Here is an 18,225-nt window from a genome sequence, read left to right as displayed (position 1 = left end):
TACATGTGTTGGCTTCATAGAATTATTCGGAAATGGTCAGAGAAATATAAATAGAATCTGACGAGGCATAGATGATGGCAGAGATACTGCAAGTTTTTCTTAACAGATGGAACAAGAAGAAAATTTTCTGTATCTGTCTCACAGCTGTGACTGAGCTAGAGGTTTACATATATATTATCGTGCACAAATAGAACAGAAAATAACCACTGGCTTACCGATGCGTCGCAACAATTTTGTGTTTTAGTAGATAATAAGATGTTCCTGGTGCAATACATTGTGATGTGTTGTGAGTCTTTTGTCTGTTCTTTTTGCTGTTCACTAGAAATAAAAAATGATAAGATGAAAATGATCAAACATGTGCAAACTTAGAGTCTAAAAGTCTTGGTCCTTAAGTCTATTCTATTCTCCTTGACAAGGAACAGTGGAGTCTCCATAAATCGAACAAACACGGGTAAAGTTGTGAAAGATTCGAGCAAAAGAAACATCACTGTGATTTTCATTCAAATAAGAGCTTTTACCGAAATTATTCACACTCAAAATGAATTTAAAGTTTCCAAAAAGTAAGTAGACCTCATTCGTCAAAGCCACCCTATAACTATTCAACTTAGACTTTTGAAGGTGCTTGAGACTTAAGATATCAAGACTCTGTTACCCAGCCCTTTAACACATTTTCGTCTCGATTAGCCCTTAGTAAACAAAAGAAGAAAAGGGGCTGGCTAGAGTCGTATTTTTTTCTCGAGTTATGACCGTTACGCGGTTTTGGCAACAAGTGAACCTTGAGTGTCAACCAAACATTTTGACAGATCTTTTTTCGTATCACATCTTTAGAGGAAAGGAGGTCAGAAAAGTTCAGTCACATTGTTTACATCAAGATAGTTGGTTGGCCCAGAAAAATAAACATGAACAGAAGACTGACAGTAAAATTGAATTGTTCGCAAATTCAACGAATTTTTGCGGTTATAATTACGAACATTTTGCGTCAATTATTCAAATCTCATCAATTTAAAAAATAAAATTTCTTCCTCTCAAACAACACTTATTTCCAAAAGACTTAGCCGTAAAAAAACTACCAGTAAACGTCTTATCTAACTCAATCCAAAGAGCAAAGACTCGAGCCTAAGAAAGTTGATCAGAAATTAACTAGTGTTTTTACGGACCATCCAAATCTCACTTTCTATAAATAAACCATGTTACCATCGCACAGTTACGAAAATTGCTAACACACAAAAATAAAAAATTTCCGCTTTCGTTGATGGTTCGTTAAGCCAAATTTCACGCGACAAGGTAAACAAACTCCACTGCTTTACCTGGATTTTTGGCACATACAATCTCGAAAATAGAAATTAATTAGGGTTATTTTTAAAATCAATCATATACATTAGAATTGTTTTGGCGCTGATACTTTTGTAATTTGTGTCACGTAATCCATTAGTAATGGCAGCCGGATAAAGCCTGAAAAAGTACTAGCTTCAAAATGACGGCGAACTTAAAACTGTATCTAATGACGATGAGAGGACGATGAGAAAAACTTGCGAACGGAAGTATTTGATAGTCAATACAACAACTGGCAAAATGACAGGTCAACCACTCCGAGGTTGACATCTTAACTTGTTCAACATGACATTTTTTCTTTCAAATAACTTCCATCAAATCATCTCGTTAAGTCGTATTGAGTGTTGAACCATTTTGGAGGGGGGAAGATTCTTTGAAATCGCATTTAGGAATTCATTAGCTTCCCAGCCTTGCTGACAACCAACAAGGAAATGTAGAAACAGTGACAGCTTTAGAGAGAAATTTGTAAGAAATTCAAAATACAAAATATTTTCATTCAAGCGATAGTTTCCTATGCAGTAGATAGAGTATCCCTCCTATAAAAACCTCCATAAATAGATTGTCTCCTTAACTCAACAAATTATCTTTCCTACAAGTTATGGAAAGTTAAAAATCCACAAACTCTAAACTCTAAACCACCTGGTACCACCATAACCTTAACATATTCCTTCCCGACCATCTAGAAGGTTTGTTTCGAGGAAAGGTATTTATGTAGCAAACATTCAAATTTCCCACGGATGTGAAGCAGCAGCACACTTTAACGATAATGAAACGATAATGACAATATGAGAAGAACCATAATGGTGGCCATCATAATGAGAATGTCAAGAAATGAGTAGTGTGATGACATAATAGTAATTAATCAATGACTGACTGATGCTTTATGCAAGGAAGTGGTAAATAGAAGAGACACATCAAACTCCGAAATAAGTGCAGCTTTAAGAACATTTTATGTCAAGCGAGACAAACTTCTATATCTACCAGTTGAGAGAGAGAGAGTTCTACAGAGATAACTAATTTGCGAATTCATTGAAACATTGAGTGAGTGAATGAGTACTCTTGATTATAAGCTTAAGTCTCGATTTCAAAATTGACTGATTATGATCAGACGTACTTAAACATCAACTAAGCTCTCCTATTTGCAGGTTGCTCGAATCAATCTGTCACAACATTTTTGCCTCAGCTAATTTTCGATACACCTAGGTCACACAAAACATAGCACGAAAGTTTTATACAGCTCGAATTCAGTTTTACTTCTGAGTGCGAACTTTATTATTAAATCGCCAATTTATGGGGTAAGATTTGCCCAGAGTACCGATGCGTACACATGAAAGAATTTTACAAGTACCACAAATAACTCGAAATACTTGAAAGGTAATTAATGATACTAATTAAGTAAATTAATTGCGAAATTTTAATTACATCATCATATCTCATACTCGATTAGCTGAATTAGATCTACCCGTTAATCAATCAAAAGTCCAGCCCAAAAAAAAGTTATAATGTCTTCTTGCCATTGACTACACATAAACAAAGCAGGAGGCCTGGAACAGAATCTCAAAACCAATAACTGCTAATACTAATAGGATAAAATTTCGCGGGGATTAAATTCGCGTTCAGAAAGCAACGAAATCGTCAAAATATTGTCTCTCAACAGTGACATCCGCGAAATTAAGTCCCCGCAAAATCTCAAAATTTCGCGGATGAGCCCAAGCGCGAATCTATAATCCCCGCGAAAATTTATCCTATCAAAGTAGTCTAATACTCATTTGAAATTTCCAAAGTTTAAGAAGTGTCACAATATAAAGCTCCCATCGGAAAAAGTAATGATGTAACAACGAGACGAGCAAAATGTGAACCAGTCGACTATCTCGCACTCACTGTAGTCATTTATTTTGTAAGCAAACTGGAGGTTTGTTTCTTTTACCCATAGTTCATCATCAAAATGTCACGTGTGCGTGTGATGGCCGACATTGCAAAAATATTGTCACTCGCTTCTCTTTCTCGCTAACTTTCTTTCGAACCTTTGTAGAAGATCTGCTCATTGAGGTAGAAAAAGCTCTCAGTTTTTAAAAAATCCCTCCAGGAAAATTAAAGTGCCTTAGCAGAGCTGAATAGTAGAAATAAATTGAATGGCTAGACACTAGTTTCACTTTATAATGCAGAAATAATCTTTGATAGTAATTAAAGAGAACGATATGAAGCAGGGATCTAGTCTACCTCAGTATTAAGATACGGAAGGAAAGAGTTTTAGAAAGTTTATTTAAACTCTGTAAATCTGATTTGATAGAGTTCAATGTGAAACGAGATTCCAAGAGGAAAGCTGTCTAATAAGAAAATGAATTGGAAATTAAAACAGTCTTACAAAATCAATTATCAACTAACTATATATAGAGAAAACAGAACATGAAAATCATGAACATTAAGTAAAATGTCCCATGGCACGAGAAGTTTACAATTGCTTTCGTTACTGTACTCCCGAGGGTAATCACTCATTTCCTTAGTTTAGCACGAAGCTGACCAAGGACCAGCCTGGACACAATTGTAGATAACTGTTTGCCATATGGCGTACACCCCTGTCAACCAGCCATCAATTCAAGTTAACTGCGGTCGGTTGACGTCAAACCTGTGTAAACTTTAGTGGTAAATGCAATGCAATGACTTCATTATTTGACCCTGGTAAAACTAGTCCATCCTCCTTTCGAGCACCTTTGCAGGTTGATAGTGGCATTAAACAAGCTTATGTAAATCTAGTGCAAAACATCTCAACAGAGAACTTGCTTAGCTTCAGACAAACACCTCCTTCCAGACAATACGAATCACCACATGACCACTAGGTAACAAAAATGACCAGAGAACCATCCCTTTTATAACCAAAATCAATCAATGAAGTCAAAAGACTTTTCCCACTCGCATTAGTTCACCAAATGAATAGCAGGACATGTTTTGAAGAAGAGATTTGTTGATGCTTAGATACTTTTATAAGCAAATTGAAGGATGGATGAGTAAACACTCCATTTTGATTCTCCTTTCAAAAGAGTAAGGAAAAGAGGTATTACTTTGAAAAGAATGACCTATACCACCAGATTTAACTGATGCTTAACAAATCATTTTATAGGAACATTTCATCTGATTTGAACAATTAAGAAATATGGTGTTCAGTTCCTTGTAATATTGATCTACGAAGTTTTTAAGAAAACTGTGCAAAGCAGTATGGGTAGTTTGTAACAATGACATATATTTCATGTGATCGACTTAACTAAGACATATCTCAATTATGATTGACAATCTTAACTTTGTTCTTACAAATAGTTTGTTAAATCGTGGTATTGGTATCGAATATCCTCTTAACTTGACATCACCCATTACCTTGCTAAAGAAGCATGCTGCGTTTGTTTCTGTTTTCCCACTTCCATTTTTTCTTCCCTATTTATTTTCAATTTTTTGTTCACTTCTCAATAACTTTGTCAACCCGTCTGTCTGCTTTTTAACAACGAAGTCGTTGTGATATGTCTAGACCATGGTCTTACTAAGGAAAAAGCTATTTCAGTCTCGATGGAAAGTTACCTTCAATTGCAAATAGAATTCCATTCAAGTTTTGATCAAGTTGAAATTCACCGTTAAGTTTCTTGAGGAAATTCTTTGAAGGGCATTCGACATTCTGTTTTTCGATAGGCCCCGGGTTTTTTTCATGAGAATTTGAAGTTTTTTTCGCTTTATTTCTTATTCGATTTTTAGCATGTGAAAATGTTTAAAGAATCCATAAACGAAGATTTTTCATTCAAATTAGATCTCGGAATATTCAAAAAGTAAAGAAAATTACAAAGATTTCTTCAGTGGAAGTTATATTGATGCAAGATTTTTGTAACATTTTTTTTTGATTTGCCATCAAGCAAAGAAAGTCTCGCATAAAGCGTCAACTGGCGGAATCCTGTTTTCTTTGAATTACTAATCCCTGTGTGACAGTGTATATGTCAAAACATTTGAAAATATGAAAACATGAAAACATTGCATGGAAAGTCATTTAAAAAAAAACTGGGAATAAAAATCCAATTAATAAAGTATCACTTTCAATGCTTAATGAATCATTTAGACATGATGGGAAGAATTAGACCAAAATGTAATTAAGGAATTAAGTCAAGAATTTTGTTGGAATGCTAAAAATGTCTTCTCAACAACAACCCATCCTTTGGATATGTCTGGTGAGAATAGTTCAGAGTGCTTGGGCAAGGACTCGTGTGTTCCCAAAGTGATTTTCCATTTCTCGACGCTTTCGAACAAGATTCAATATAACCTTTACTAGACGCCACGGTTTTTTTTCTACGCAAAAGAATCCGTTTTTGGTCTAGTGCTCACTAGATTCAATAAGGTGAGACAAGTTGGATCTAATTTGCTTACCTGATTTTTTCCCGACTGGACATTTCTAGAGTAGAAATATCTTTGCAATGGAAGGTGAAAAAGAATCCTGGTTATTCAAAGTTTTTATTTAAAGAATTGAATTACTAATCGGTATAGGCTAATTTGATTAGCAGTGTTCACATATTAATGTTGTGCTTATTAAAAAAAGGTTAAAATACAATACAAACACTTCCAACCTTGGAAGCTTAGCCAAGCAAATGATAGTTCATTAGACTTTAACTTCTTCCAAATAATTGAGTTTTGCATCTGACATCCTGAAATATATAAATTGATTGAAAGGACCTTCGTTTAAACAGCTAAACTCAGTCTAATTAGGGTGGGTTAATTCAAAAAGTACGTACGCTCACAAGTATGCAAAATTCTACGTGTACGTTTTGACAAGAAGAATTTTAGAGAATAAAATAACAAGTTTCGACTAATTTAATACAGTATACAATCGAAATATTTTTGGATTCTAATCCTAATCAAACATCAACAAACCAATTGAATTTCAATCGGTCGATTGCACTCATTGCACATTGGTTCGACTGGTTCAATCGTTGATTCCGTTAGATTGAGATTGTCTGGAAATGATGAAATGAAAGAACTAGAATTAGCGAATGTGATTTTTGGATTCCTCACCCTTTTTCTGATAAACATACAAAGTTTCAGCCTTCAACTATTTTTTCCTCCATTTGAATTTTCAAATGTTGCAAAAACGTTCTGCAATTTACCAATTTCCTGTCTAGCTAGCTAGCTCGCTAGCTCGTGTCCAGTGTAGCAACTCCAGAATATTTTTCAAATTTTTTAATTTTTTTTTCAAAACCTATCCTATCTTGTAGAACTTTGAAAAAGAAAGAAAATAAGGGGTCATAGGCCTTCAGAGGATAAGTGGTTGTAAAGATATTCAAATTTTAGTGTAAAAAATTTGACTAAAAATGTCAAAAAAAAGGTTAGGAAAATAGCTTGGAAAAATTCGAAAAATGTGTCAAAAAAGAAAAAAAAGAAATTTTCCAGTCATGCTTTTTCAATTTTGCATATCTCTTTTTCTAGCCTAGCTAAAGATCTGAAATTTGGAGGGAGAATTCTTTGATGGTGTTAGAATATTATTATATAAAAATATTTGTAAAATATTTAGTATATTTATCAAAATAACGAAAGATATATATTTTTTTGAAAAAAAAAGACATTGCATTGTTTTATTTTTGTTTTTGAAGAAAAGCAGCTTGGAAAAGGTGAAATGGAGGAACAAAAACTTATGAGTAAAGAATAAGTTTTTCTGAAAGGAGAAATCCCAAATGAAAAGAAAATCCATTTCGGCAGAAATAAAAACTTTTTTTTGGGACATTCCCATGCAAAAGAAGCAAAAAAGTGAAAAAAACTACATGAAAATGAAAGAACTAAAATTAGCAAATGTGATTTTTGAATTCCTCACCCTTTTTCTGATAAACATACAAAGTTTCAGCCTTCAAATACATTTTCCTCTGTTTCCAGACACATTTGTTCATCGATAGTTGCAATTTTTTTTTCTCCTGTCGGCAAACAATTTTCAAAATGTTGCAAAACGTTCGGCATTTTACCAATTTGCCGTCTAGCCCGTGTCCACAGTGTTATATACCGCTGGAAAGCTAAGATCGCGGGCATTCATTTAGTAAAAACCGGAGCGCTTTAAGGGGCGACGTCCATATTCAAAGTCACCACGCGTAACGGGAAAAGACCGTTAGTGGGTAGGTATATCGGAATGTTGAGAGTTAGCTGTGGCATTGATGACCAAAATGAAACTCCACTAAAAATTCCAAGGAAAAAATCAAAAATCGCTTATCGTAGCGCTCACTTCTTCGCTTTTTCCTTTAGCATGCTATCCAAAATCCTTTCCCTGAGCAATTTAGGGGTGGTTTCAGAGTATAACATTTTTGCTTTGGGAGTTTTAAAAACAAAGGCCGTTTAAAAATTGTGATGGAATTTGGCCGTTGTAAACCTCTGAAAATGGCGACCTTTGTAGCGGGCCGTTTGTTTTGATTTTAGCGGGAATGAAAGATTCGGTAAAATTTTGGTCAAATCATGAAGACCGTTAAGGTGGTAGGTAGGTATGTTTGAAAACTAACGGTCTTTTCTCGTTACGTGTGGCAAGATTGAATATGGACGTCGCCCCTAACATACGTAGAAAAAAGTTTGAAGGGTTCAAAGTTCACAGAAAAATGAAACATTTGGTTTTTGACGTCAACGCACACGAAAGTTGCATGACTTCTGGATGGAGTCGCTATCCAGTGTTATATACACCGCTGGAAATCTAAGATCACGCTCTTTCTTTTACTAAAAACCAGAACGCTTTAGCATACATAGAAAAAAGTTAGAAGGGTTCAAAGTTCACGGAAAAATGAAACATTTGGTTTGACTTCAACAAAAGTCAGTCAGGCACATCCTGGCAAATGAACGGGGTATTTTTCACTTGCGACCATTGGCAAATGAACGGGGTCGAAAACGAAAGTGACGTAATAGCGCCGAATACCCAGTTTAATTGAACCGGGTTGGAAATATTTTGCTTCATTTCAAAGAACTGCATAGATGAAATTTTTTTTCCATGTCAATTTTGTCTTCGAGAAACTTTTAACGAAAAAATAAAGTTCCCAGTTTTCTTCCTTTTTTCCCTTTTTCAGTTTGAAGTTCATTTTTATTCATTTTCACGCTTTTAGCCTGAGACGTCCTATCTCATTTAAACTGGGTGACGAATACCCCATGCAAATGCTCACCCCGTTCATTTGCCAGGATGTGCCTGACTGACTTTTGTTGAAGTCAAACCAAATGTTTCATTTTTCCGTGAACTTTGAACCCTTCTAACTTTTTTCTATGTATGCTAAAGCGTTCTGGTTTTTAGTAAAAGAAAGAGCGTGATCTTAGATTTCCAGCGGTGTATATAACACTGGATAGCGACTCCATCCAGAAGTCATGCAACTTTCGTGTGCGTTGACGTCAAAAACCAAATGTTTCATTTTTCTGTGAACTTTGAACCCTTCAAACTTTTTTCTACGTATGTTAGGGGCGACGTCCATATTCAATCTTGCCACACGTAACGGGAAAAGACCGTTAGTTTTCAAACATACCTACCTACCACCTTAACGGTCTTCATGATTTGACCAAAATTTTACCGAATCTTTCATTCCCGCTAAAATCAAAACAAACGGCCCGCTACAAAGGTCGCCATTTTCAGAGGTTTACAACGGCCAAATTCCATCACAATTTTTAAACGGCCTTTGTTTTTAAAACTCCCAAAGCAAAAATGTTATACTCTGAAACCACCCCTAAATTGCTCAGGGAAAGGATTTTGGATAGCATGCTAAAGGAAAAAGCGAAGAAGTGAGCGCTACGATAAGCGATTTTTGATTTTTTCCTTGGAATTTTTAGTGGAGTTTCATTTTGGTCATCAATGCCACAGCTAACTCTCAACATTCCGATATACCTACCCACTAACGGTCTTTTCCCGTTACGCGTGGTGACTTTGAATATGGACGTCGCCCCTTAAAGCGCTCCGGTTTTTACTAAATGAATGCCCGCGATCTTAGCTTTCCAGCGGTATATAACACTGTGGACACGGGCTAGACGGCAAATTGGTAAAATGCCGAACGTTTTGCAACATTTTGAAAATTGTTTGCCGACAGGAGAAAAAAAAATTGCAACTATCGATGAACAAATGTGTCTGGAAACAGAGGAAAATGTATTTGAAGGCTGAAACTTTGTATGTTTATCAGAAAAAGGGTGAGGAATTCAAAAATCACATTTGCTAATTTTAGTTCTTTCATTTTCATGTAGTTTTTTTCACTTTTTTGCTTCTTTTGCATGGGAATGTCCCAAAAAAAAGTTTTTATTTCTGCCGAAATGGATTTTCTTTTCATTTGGGATTTCTCCTTTCAGAAAAACTTATTCTTTACTCATAAGTTTTTGTTCCTCCATTTCACCTTTTCCAAGCTGCTTTTCTTCAAAAACAAAAATAAAACAATGCAATGTCTTTTTTTTCAAAAAAATATATATCTTTCGTTATTTTGATAAATATACTAAATATTTTACAAATATTTTTATATAATAATATTCTAACACCATCAAAGAATTCTCCCTCCAAATTTCAGATCTTTAGCTAGGCTAGAAAAAGAGATATGCAAAATTGAAAAAGCATGACTGGAAAATTTCTTTTTTTTCTTTTTTGACACATTTTTCGAATTTTTCCAAGCTATTTTCCTAACCTTTTTTTTGACATTTTTAGTCAAATTTTTTACACTAAAATTTGAATATCTTTACAACCACTTATCCTCTGAAGGCCTATGACCCCTTATTTTCTTTCTTTTTCAAAGTTCTACAAGATAGGATAGGTTTTGAAAAAAAAATTAAAAAATTTGAAAAATATTCTGGAGTTGCTACACTGGACACGAGCTAGCGAGCTAGCTAGCTAGACAGGAAATTGGTAAATTGCAGAACGTTTTTGCAACATTTGAAAATTCAAATGGAGGAAAAAATAGTTGAAGGCTGAAACTTTGTATGTTTATCAGAAAAAGGGTGAGGAATCCAAAAATCACATTCGCTAATTCTAGTTCTTTCATTTCATCATTTCCAGACAATCTCAATCTAACGGAATCAACGATTGAACCAGTCGAACCAATGTGCAATGAGTGCAATCGACCGATTGAAATTCAATTGGTTTGTTGATGTTTGATTAGGATTAGAATCCAAAAATATTTCGATTGTATACTGTATTAAATTAGTCGAAACTTGTTATTTTATTCTCTAAAATTCTTCTTGTCAAAACGTACACGTAGAATTTTGCATACTTGTGAGCGTACGTACTTTTTGAATTAACCCACCCTAATTAGACTGAGTTTAGCTGTTTAAACGAAGGTCCTTTCAATCAATTTATATATTTCAGGATGTCAGATGCAAAACTCAATTATTTGGAAGAAGTTAAAGTCTAATGAACTATCATTTGCTTGGCTAAGCTTCCAAGGTTGGAAGTGTTTGTATTGTATTTTAACCTTTTTTTAATAAGCACAACATTAATATGTGAACACTGCTAATCAAATTAGCCTATACCAAACCCTACTATTTTGATGGCGACGATTGTAGGGTTCGTTACATTATTAAATCTTAAAAATACCCAAGTTAAATGTTCCAAAGTTTCTGATATTTTAACCAAAAATTTCAAATCTCTTTTCAAAATTCTCTTTTCAAAATTCTCTTTCCCATAGACATATGGCATACTGAAGACAACCCTAGTCGATAAGGTTTGGCTGTGGTCAAACATCAATACAATTGAGATCAACGGCCAAACAAATTTTGGATTTGGCCGGACAAATAATTACATGTTTTTCATAAGCATCAAGTTAACCAAATTAACTAATTCAAAATTAAAAAAAAATACTCATATGTACTAGGAAAAATAATTACACCTTTTTTAAAAGCATAAGACTTAAGCATACACAGGCTCAAATTTTGCCTAAGCATATGTGACCCCCCAAGCGATTTGGAGTACAATAAAAATGAGACCGGTCTTGGTGCGGACGGATCGATAAAATGTGCGGCAAAAAAGTGGCGAAACGATGTACCGTGCGGTAAAATGATACCACTGTATCGGCCAGAAATCATCCAAAAATCTTTTCTAAAAATCCATTCAACCGCACTCGATCGGTCATTAAAGAGCACCATTTGAATAAGTGCGGTATTCAGTGCGGTGATGGTGTGGACATTTTGCCGTTCGAAACGTTTGCCGGCAAACGAGAAATCATAACAAACAGCATACATTTTACGGAATGGTTTTTTACATGACTGTTCGCCGATTTTATAACGTTCGGCAAAATAAACAAAGTTGAACTCAAGAATTTACATGTGAACATCGCAAGTTCTTTTATTGTGTCCAGAAACAAGTTGTTGTTTTGCTTGCTTGAACTCGAGGCTGAAATTCTTAGAGCAACCGAAAGAAATATAAACAAACGGCGGGGACCGCACCATCGTCCGCTTTAGTCGGCATTTTGTACACATGGACCATACGGTACTGTGCGGTCTTCTGACCGCTTTTTTCAACTTTTACACGCACAATTAACCAGTCGGAAAGCGGCACGAGCACGACCGCACCAAGACCGGTCTCGTTTTTAATGTACTCCAAATCGTTTGGAGGGTCACATATATGCTGAGCATAAATTTTTCAAAATTTCAATACATTTACCTTCCAAATTACAAAAAAAACTGCTTAATATGTAAATTGATAGAGAATGAAAAGTTTTGAGGTTCTTCTTAGGATCAAAGATTGTATCTAGGCAAAGATATCTTATTTTCTCTATTAAGGTATCCAGAGCAATGTGCAGTAGAGAGAAGATCGAGGAATTTTAGGATCAACTAGAAAATGTTTGCCAAACTAAAGGAATAATGTCAGCTGCACAAATTTTAAATTGTAATGAATTGGATTTCTGTCTACAGCACAAATCCAAAGGCAACAATTTTATAGACAAGACCATGAGGCATAATTACCATCCAACCAACAGTTCCAAGGAGCAATTGACTTCTCTAGCTTGCATATGTAAGTAAATTCTATTCCACTATTCATTCCTGTAAAAAACAATAAAACACTACTTAGAAAAAAATTGTGATATACTAAATGAGTTTATGAAAAATGTGTGATTCACATGCATGACAAGTTCAAGAAATTGCAATTTTAAGTTCTTCGGGCTTACAAATCAGATCTTCTTATCCAAAGGCCTTATGATGCGTCCAGCCTAAATAGCTTAAGGGCTGTTCATAAGGAGACCGGCTGCTCACCTAGCCGTGCCAGTCCAACTCCATATGAACAGTCCCTTAGTGTACACAAATATATAACACATTTTAACATTGTCTTTTTGTTCTACAGGTACAGATCCAGATATCAAAGTTCGACCATTCGTTTCGTACCCTGTGAAATCTGTGCAAGCTTGTAATCTTGTAGACCTGCCACCACGAACTGACACATTGTCAACAGCAAAGGGCTGGATAACAACACATTCCTTCCGATATTGGGTTGAAAGTGTTTCCGTGAAAAATATACCATCTACATGCCCTGTGTTACTGATCTTCGATGGTCACAGCACTCATATTACCTGGGAAAATACTGTGAAATAAACCTGATCGAACTGTTATATTTGCCTAGCCATGCCTCACACATTTTACAACCCCTTGATGTAGGAGTATTTGGGCTAATGAAAAACAGTCATACCAAACACTGCGATATTCGCCTGAGCTAGAATAACACAAATATCTTTAATGCTGGCAAGACCATAAAAAAGGTTATTGATAAATATGTGTTTGGGGGCCTTTTCAAAAAAGCCTACTATGGCGCTATGTCTGCAAATAACGTGCTAAGTGCATTTCAATCAACAGGCATATGGCCAATCAACTGAAACTGATTGAATTGGGATAAGTTCGCCCCAGCAGAAGCCCAGTTTAAAACCACTGCTAAACACTTTGGATTTTCCTGGACAATCTTTGATGGGAAGAATCTCCCATGGAAAAAGTAGGTGAGATTCTTTTAAAGGAGACATTCCGATATCAAATCAACGAAAACCAGGAAATTAGAGGTAAATATATATAACAGTAAATTATTTAGAATGAATTACTAGTTGAATCAAGGTTGCGTCTACAATCAGCGCCGAAATATTTGTTTAAAGTACGGTTTGAGTCTTATCATTAGACTTAAGACCTTAGGATTTCAGGATCTAAAAGCTCAAAAATGTTCCAATAAGGTTGAAAATATTGCCTGCGAGCCACTTAACCCCTCCCAAATAGAAAAATCCAATGAAACAAAATGGAAGTACTCAAACTGCAATTCTCACCCTAGCTTTAAATTCTGAAAAACGTTAAAATACCCAAAATGGCCAATATATTTCGGTGCCAATTGTAAATAACTATTGAATAGAACATTATATTTTTATGCGAAATTGGGGGATCATTATTTAAATGATCTTGGGATGGTAAAATTAAACACAAAAGAGTATGATTATCCCTTTTAAATAACCTCTTAATTTTCTTAATTTTTCTATCAAAGTTTTCAGGGCGATGTGCAAAAGACAGAAAATTGAAGAGTTTTATGATCAACTTGAAACTGTTTGTTAAACAAAACACAATCACTTGAGCTGCACAAATATTCAATTGCGATGAATCGGGTTTTTGTCTGCAGCGAAAATTCCAAGGCAACGTGTTCATCACAACTACCATGTGACCAAAAGTTCAAAGGAGCAATTGACTTCTCAAGCTTGCATCTGTAAGTAAATTCAAATCACTCCTGTAAAAACAATAAAAACAATCATAGCATAGAAAAATTGTAATCGACCCGGAATGAAATCCTATTAGGAAGATATGGTTATGGTTGTGGACTTGAAATGAAATAGAAGAAAAACTAGTTCTTTGAAGACAGACTGCAAAAGTATCTAGTTTTAAAACATAATCAAGCATTCCTAAATACTTAATGTATACACATCCTTCTCACAGACCCGGTAGGATTTTTCTATCTAGTGGGGATGAAATAACGGATTGAAACTCGATGGGATTGCTATTCCCATATTTTTATGGCTGGGGATTTCAATTCTTTTGTTTTCAAGTCAGAAAATTCCGTTGGGATGGGAAAATAGCATAATATTTTGAAGTGAGGATTGGTTTAAGTTTGATTATCATCAGTGGGGACAAAAATCGGAGGATAATTTCCCACCGGGATGATATTTTGGACAATTTTTTCCAGTGGGAAGGGTTTCAAGTGGGTCTGTGAGAAGGGGGTGTATGTATCATTCATATAAGTACTTGTCCGATTGATGCTGGAGTTTTCAATTACTCAACATAACATCCTAACTAGCAAAAGGTCTATGAGTATGTTAGAAAGCCTTTCCATTAAAATTAAACCACTATCCTTCTCTTCTTCTGGAACATTGATAAAAAAGTTGTTACAATCAACTTTGAAATTAGACGTCCAAATATCAAATCCCTGGAAATCTTTAGGTATTGATAAGTATAATGAAATTTGTGATCAAGCAATGTTTTGATAATGCAAAGTCATCAATATCTGAAATAAGAGTTTCGCATTGCGAACAAAACATTAAAGGCGCGGGGAAAAAAATACTTTACATTGCGATCTAAACATTGCTGGATCACAAATTTCGAAAACAAAAGTAAATAGGAGTAGTATTATACTTATCATTTATCAATACCTAAAAATTTCCAGGGGGTTTGATATTCTTTTTATTACGATAATTAAGCAAAATATGATGGTACGTGAACCTTTTGGAAATTCTATATTGTTCCTTTAAATAAACCATTTACGAGACTGTAAGGTCAATGATTGCTCTTTCCTTTATTTCACAAGTTACAATGTTTTATTTCAATTTTTATTCGACACCTTTCAGACTGATCTGAACAAGGTGAACAAGATGAACCAAAACAATGCAACTGATCGCCGCCATGTTGAATACGAGATGGTGTCATCATATCGTAGACGTTTTTCAAAGGGAACACGCCAAATGCTGAATGCTGGATGATCAAGAGTAAGTTCAAATATGGTTAAATCCTCACTATATTCTTTCTTATAAATCGCTTCGCTTCTTTTTATTCGCTAATACGTGCCTTAGGAAGTTCTAATCAACAAGCAGAATAGAATACGGAATAGTAGGATTTAGTTAGTTAAGAAAATAAAAGAATGCTTGCTTGTGTTTTAATTCTGTATAGAAATAAAAGGTTCCCTTATGAAGGCTATCATGTAAACCTTGGTCAGGTTTATGGTAATTATTTGATCATTTTTGAACGCCTTGCAATGGATCAGGTTTGAAAATATTTTGCTCCTCCAAAGAGGTGAGAGGATATCACCGTCCACTTCACAGCTTACCGCAATTAATGCGCTTTTTATCTGATATGAACCTTGCTTATATTTCTTGAGAATATAAAATACATCATAAATTACATCACTCTAAGCCAGACAAATTCATTTAGCAAGTAAAATATCTCTTGAGCAAGTAAAATATCTCTTGAGCAAGTAAGGCTCTTTGTTTGCTAGTTGTTCTGCTGATAGAAGTATTTATTTTACGACGTATCGAATGTTCTAGGTATCTTCTTTTAAAGAAAAAGCTAAACTCTCAGATATCAAAAAATATTTAGCCCCATACCTGGTATACAGTAGACACTCAAAGTTATTTAAACGCCAAAAAATTTCAAACTAAGCTTTTCCCTTGAGACAGCTTGCAGACCCAAAATTTCTTCAAGCAAAATCCTCTCGCTTAAACAGTAGACTCTCGCTTATTTGAACTCCTGTTATTCGAACGAAGTCCTAGTTTTGCTCATTCGAATTCCGATTAGTAATTCAATTCTTTAAATAAAAACTTTGAATAACCAGGATTCTTTTTCACCTTCCATTGCAAAGATATTTCTACTCTAGAAATATCCAGTCGGGAAAAAATCAGGTAAGCAAATTAGATCCAACTTGTCTCACCTTATTGAATCTAGTGAGCACTAGACCAAAAACGGATTCTTTTGCGTAGAAAAAAAACCGTGGCGTCTAGTAAAGGTTATATTGAATCTTGTTCGAAAGCGTCGAGAAATGGAAAATCACTTTGGGAACACACGAGTCCTTGCCCAAGCACTCTGAACTATTCTCACCAGACATATCCAAAGGATGGGTTGTTGTTGAGAAGACATTTTTAGCATTCCAACAAAATTCTTGACTTAATTCCTTAATTACATTTTGGTCTAATTCTTCCCATCATGTCTAAATGATTCATTAAGCATTGAAAGTGATACTTTATTAATTGGATTTTTATTCCCAGTTTTTTTTTAAATGACTTTCCATGCAATGTTTTCATGTTTTCATATTTTCAAATGTTTTGACATATACACTGTCACACAGGGATTAGTAATTCAAAGAAAACAGGATTCCGCCAGTTGACGCTTTATGCGAGACTTTCTTTGCTTGATGGCAAATCAAAAAAAAATGTTACAAAAATCTTGCATCAATATAACTTCCACTGAAGAAATCTTTGTAATTTTCTTTACTTTTTGAATATTCCGAGATCTAATTTGAATGAAAAATCTTCGTTTATGGATTCTTTAAACATTTTCACATGCTAAAAATCGAATAAGAAATAAAGCGAAAAAACTTCAAATTCTCATGAAAAAAACCGGGGCCTATCGAAAAACAGAATGTCGAATATTTGAGCGTCCTTCAAAGAATTTCCTCAAGAAACTTAACGGTGAATTTCAACTTGATCAAAACTTGAATGGAATTCTATTTGCAATTGAAGGTAACTTTCCATCGAGACTGAAATAGCTTTTTCCTTAGTAAGACCATGGTCTAGACATATCACAACGACTTCGTTGTTAAAAAGCAGACAGACGGGTTGACAAAGTTATTGAGAAGTGAACAAAAAATTGAAAATAAATAGGGAAGAAAAAATGGAAGTGGGAAAACAGAAACAAACGCAGCATGCTTCTTTAGCAAGGTAATGGGTGATGTCAAGTTAAGAGGATATTCGATACCAATACCACGATTTAACAAACTATTTGTAAGAACAAAGTTAAGATTGTCAATCATAATTGAGATATGTCTTAGTTAAGTTGATCACATGAAATATATGTCATTGTTACAAACTACCCATACTGCTTTGCACAGTTTTCTTAAAAACTTCGTAGATCAATATTACAAGGAACTGATCACCATAATTGTTAATTGTTCAAATCAGATGAAATGTTCTTATAAAATAATATGTTAAGCATCAGTTAAATCTGGTGGTATAGGTCATTCTTTTCAAAGTAATACCTCTTTTCCTTACTCTTTTGAAAGGAGAATCAAAATGGAGTGTTTACTCATCCATCCTTCAATTTGCTTATAAAAGTATCTAAGCATCAACAAATCTCTTCTTCAAAACATGTCCTGCTATTCATTTGGTGAACTAATGCGAGTGGGAAAAGTCTTTTGACTTCATTGATTGATTTTGGTTATAAAAGAGATGGTTGTCTGGTCATTTTTGTTAGTTAGTGGTCATGTAGTGATTCGTATTGTCTGGAAGGAGGTGTTTGTCTGAAGCTAAGCAAGTTCTCTGTTGAGATGTTTTGCACTAGATTTACCTTAGCTTGTTTAATACCAACCTGCAAAGGTGCTCGAAAGGAGGATGGACTAGTTTTACCAGGGTTAAATAATGAAGTCATTACATTGTATTTACCGCTTAAGTTTACACAGGTTTGACGTCAACCGACCCCAGTGAACTTGAATTGATGGCTGGTTGACAGTGGTGTACGCAAACAGTTATCTACAAAAGTGTCCAGGCTGGTCCTTGGTCAGCCTTGTGCTAAACTAAGGAAATGAGTGATTACCCTCGGGAGTACAATAATGATAGCAATTGTAAACTTCTCGTGCCATGGGACATTTTACTCCAAATGTTCATGATTCTCATGTTCTGTTTTCTCTATATATAGTTTGTTGATAATTGATTTTGTAAGACTGTTTTAATTTCC

The 18,225-nt window shown here is 34.8% G+C and overlaps 1 protein-coding gene and 1 long non-coding RNA gene across 5 annotated transcripts in view; one reads left to right on the top strand and one right to left on the bottom strand.

Annotated features, from left to right (window-relative positions):
• The window catches only part of LOC136801286 (fibroblast growth factor 4A-like), a 29,991-nt gene that overhangs the window by 247 nt on the left and 11,519 nt on the right, over window positions 1-18,225 (top strand). Inside the window, exons 2-5 of one of the 4 annotated variants that reach the window (XM_067057917.1) lie at window positions 12,055-12,286; window positions 12,614-13,256; window positions 13,784-13,999; window positions 15,132-15,269. The gene's annotated coding sequence lies outside the window, so the exon portion shown is untranslated. Of the gene's footprint in view, window positions 1-12,054; window positions 12,287-12,613; window positions 14,000-15,131; window positions 15,270-18,225 lie in introns of all 4 variants that reach the window. The other 3 variants (XM_067057915.1, XM_067057918.1, XM_067057916.1) reach the window with 3 other exon arrangements.
• Window positions 222-6,595, bottom strand: LOC136801272 (uncharacterized). Its single transcript, XR_010845830.1, has 3 exons — window positions 6,232-6,595; window positions 5,928-6,005; window positions 222-318 (listed from the first exon to the last, which is right to left on the bottom strand). It is a non-coding gene; the product is annotated as an uncharacterized lncRNA (long non-coding RNA).

Source organism: Clytia hemisphaerica, unplaced genomic scaffold (assembly GCF_902728285.1).
Source record: "Clytia hemisphaerica strain Z4C2 unplaced genomic scaffold, Clytia hemisphaerica genome assembly, whole genome shotgun sequence".
In the NCBI taxonomy this organism is placed as follows: domain Eukaryota; kingdom Metazoa; phylum Cnidaria; class Hydrozoa; order Leptothecata; family Clytiidae; genus Clytia; species Clytia hemisphaerica.
Note: the sequence above shows the minus strand (reverse complement) of the source record. Positions and strands in the feature narration are given on the sequence as shown.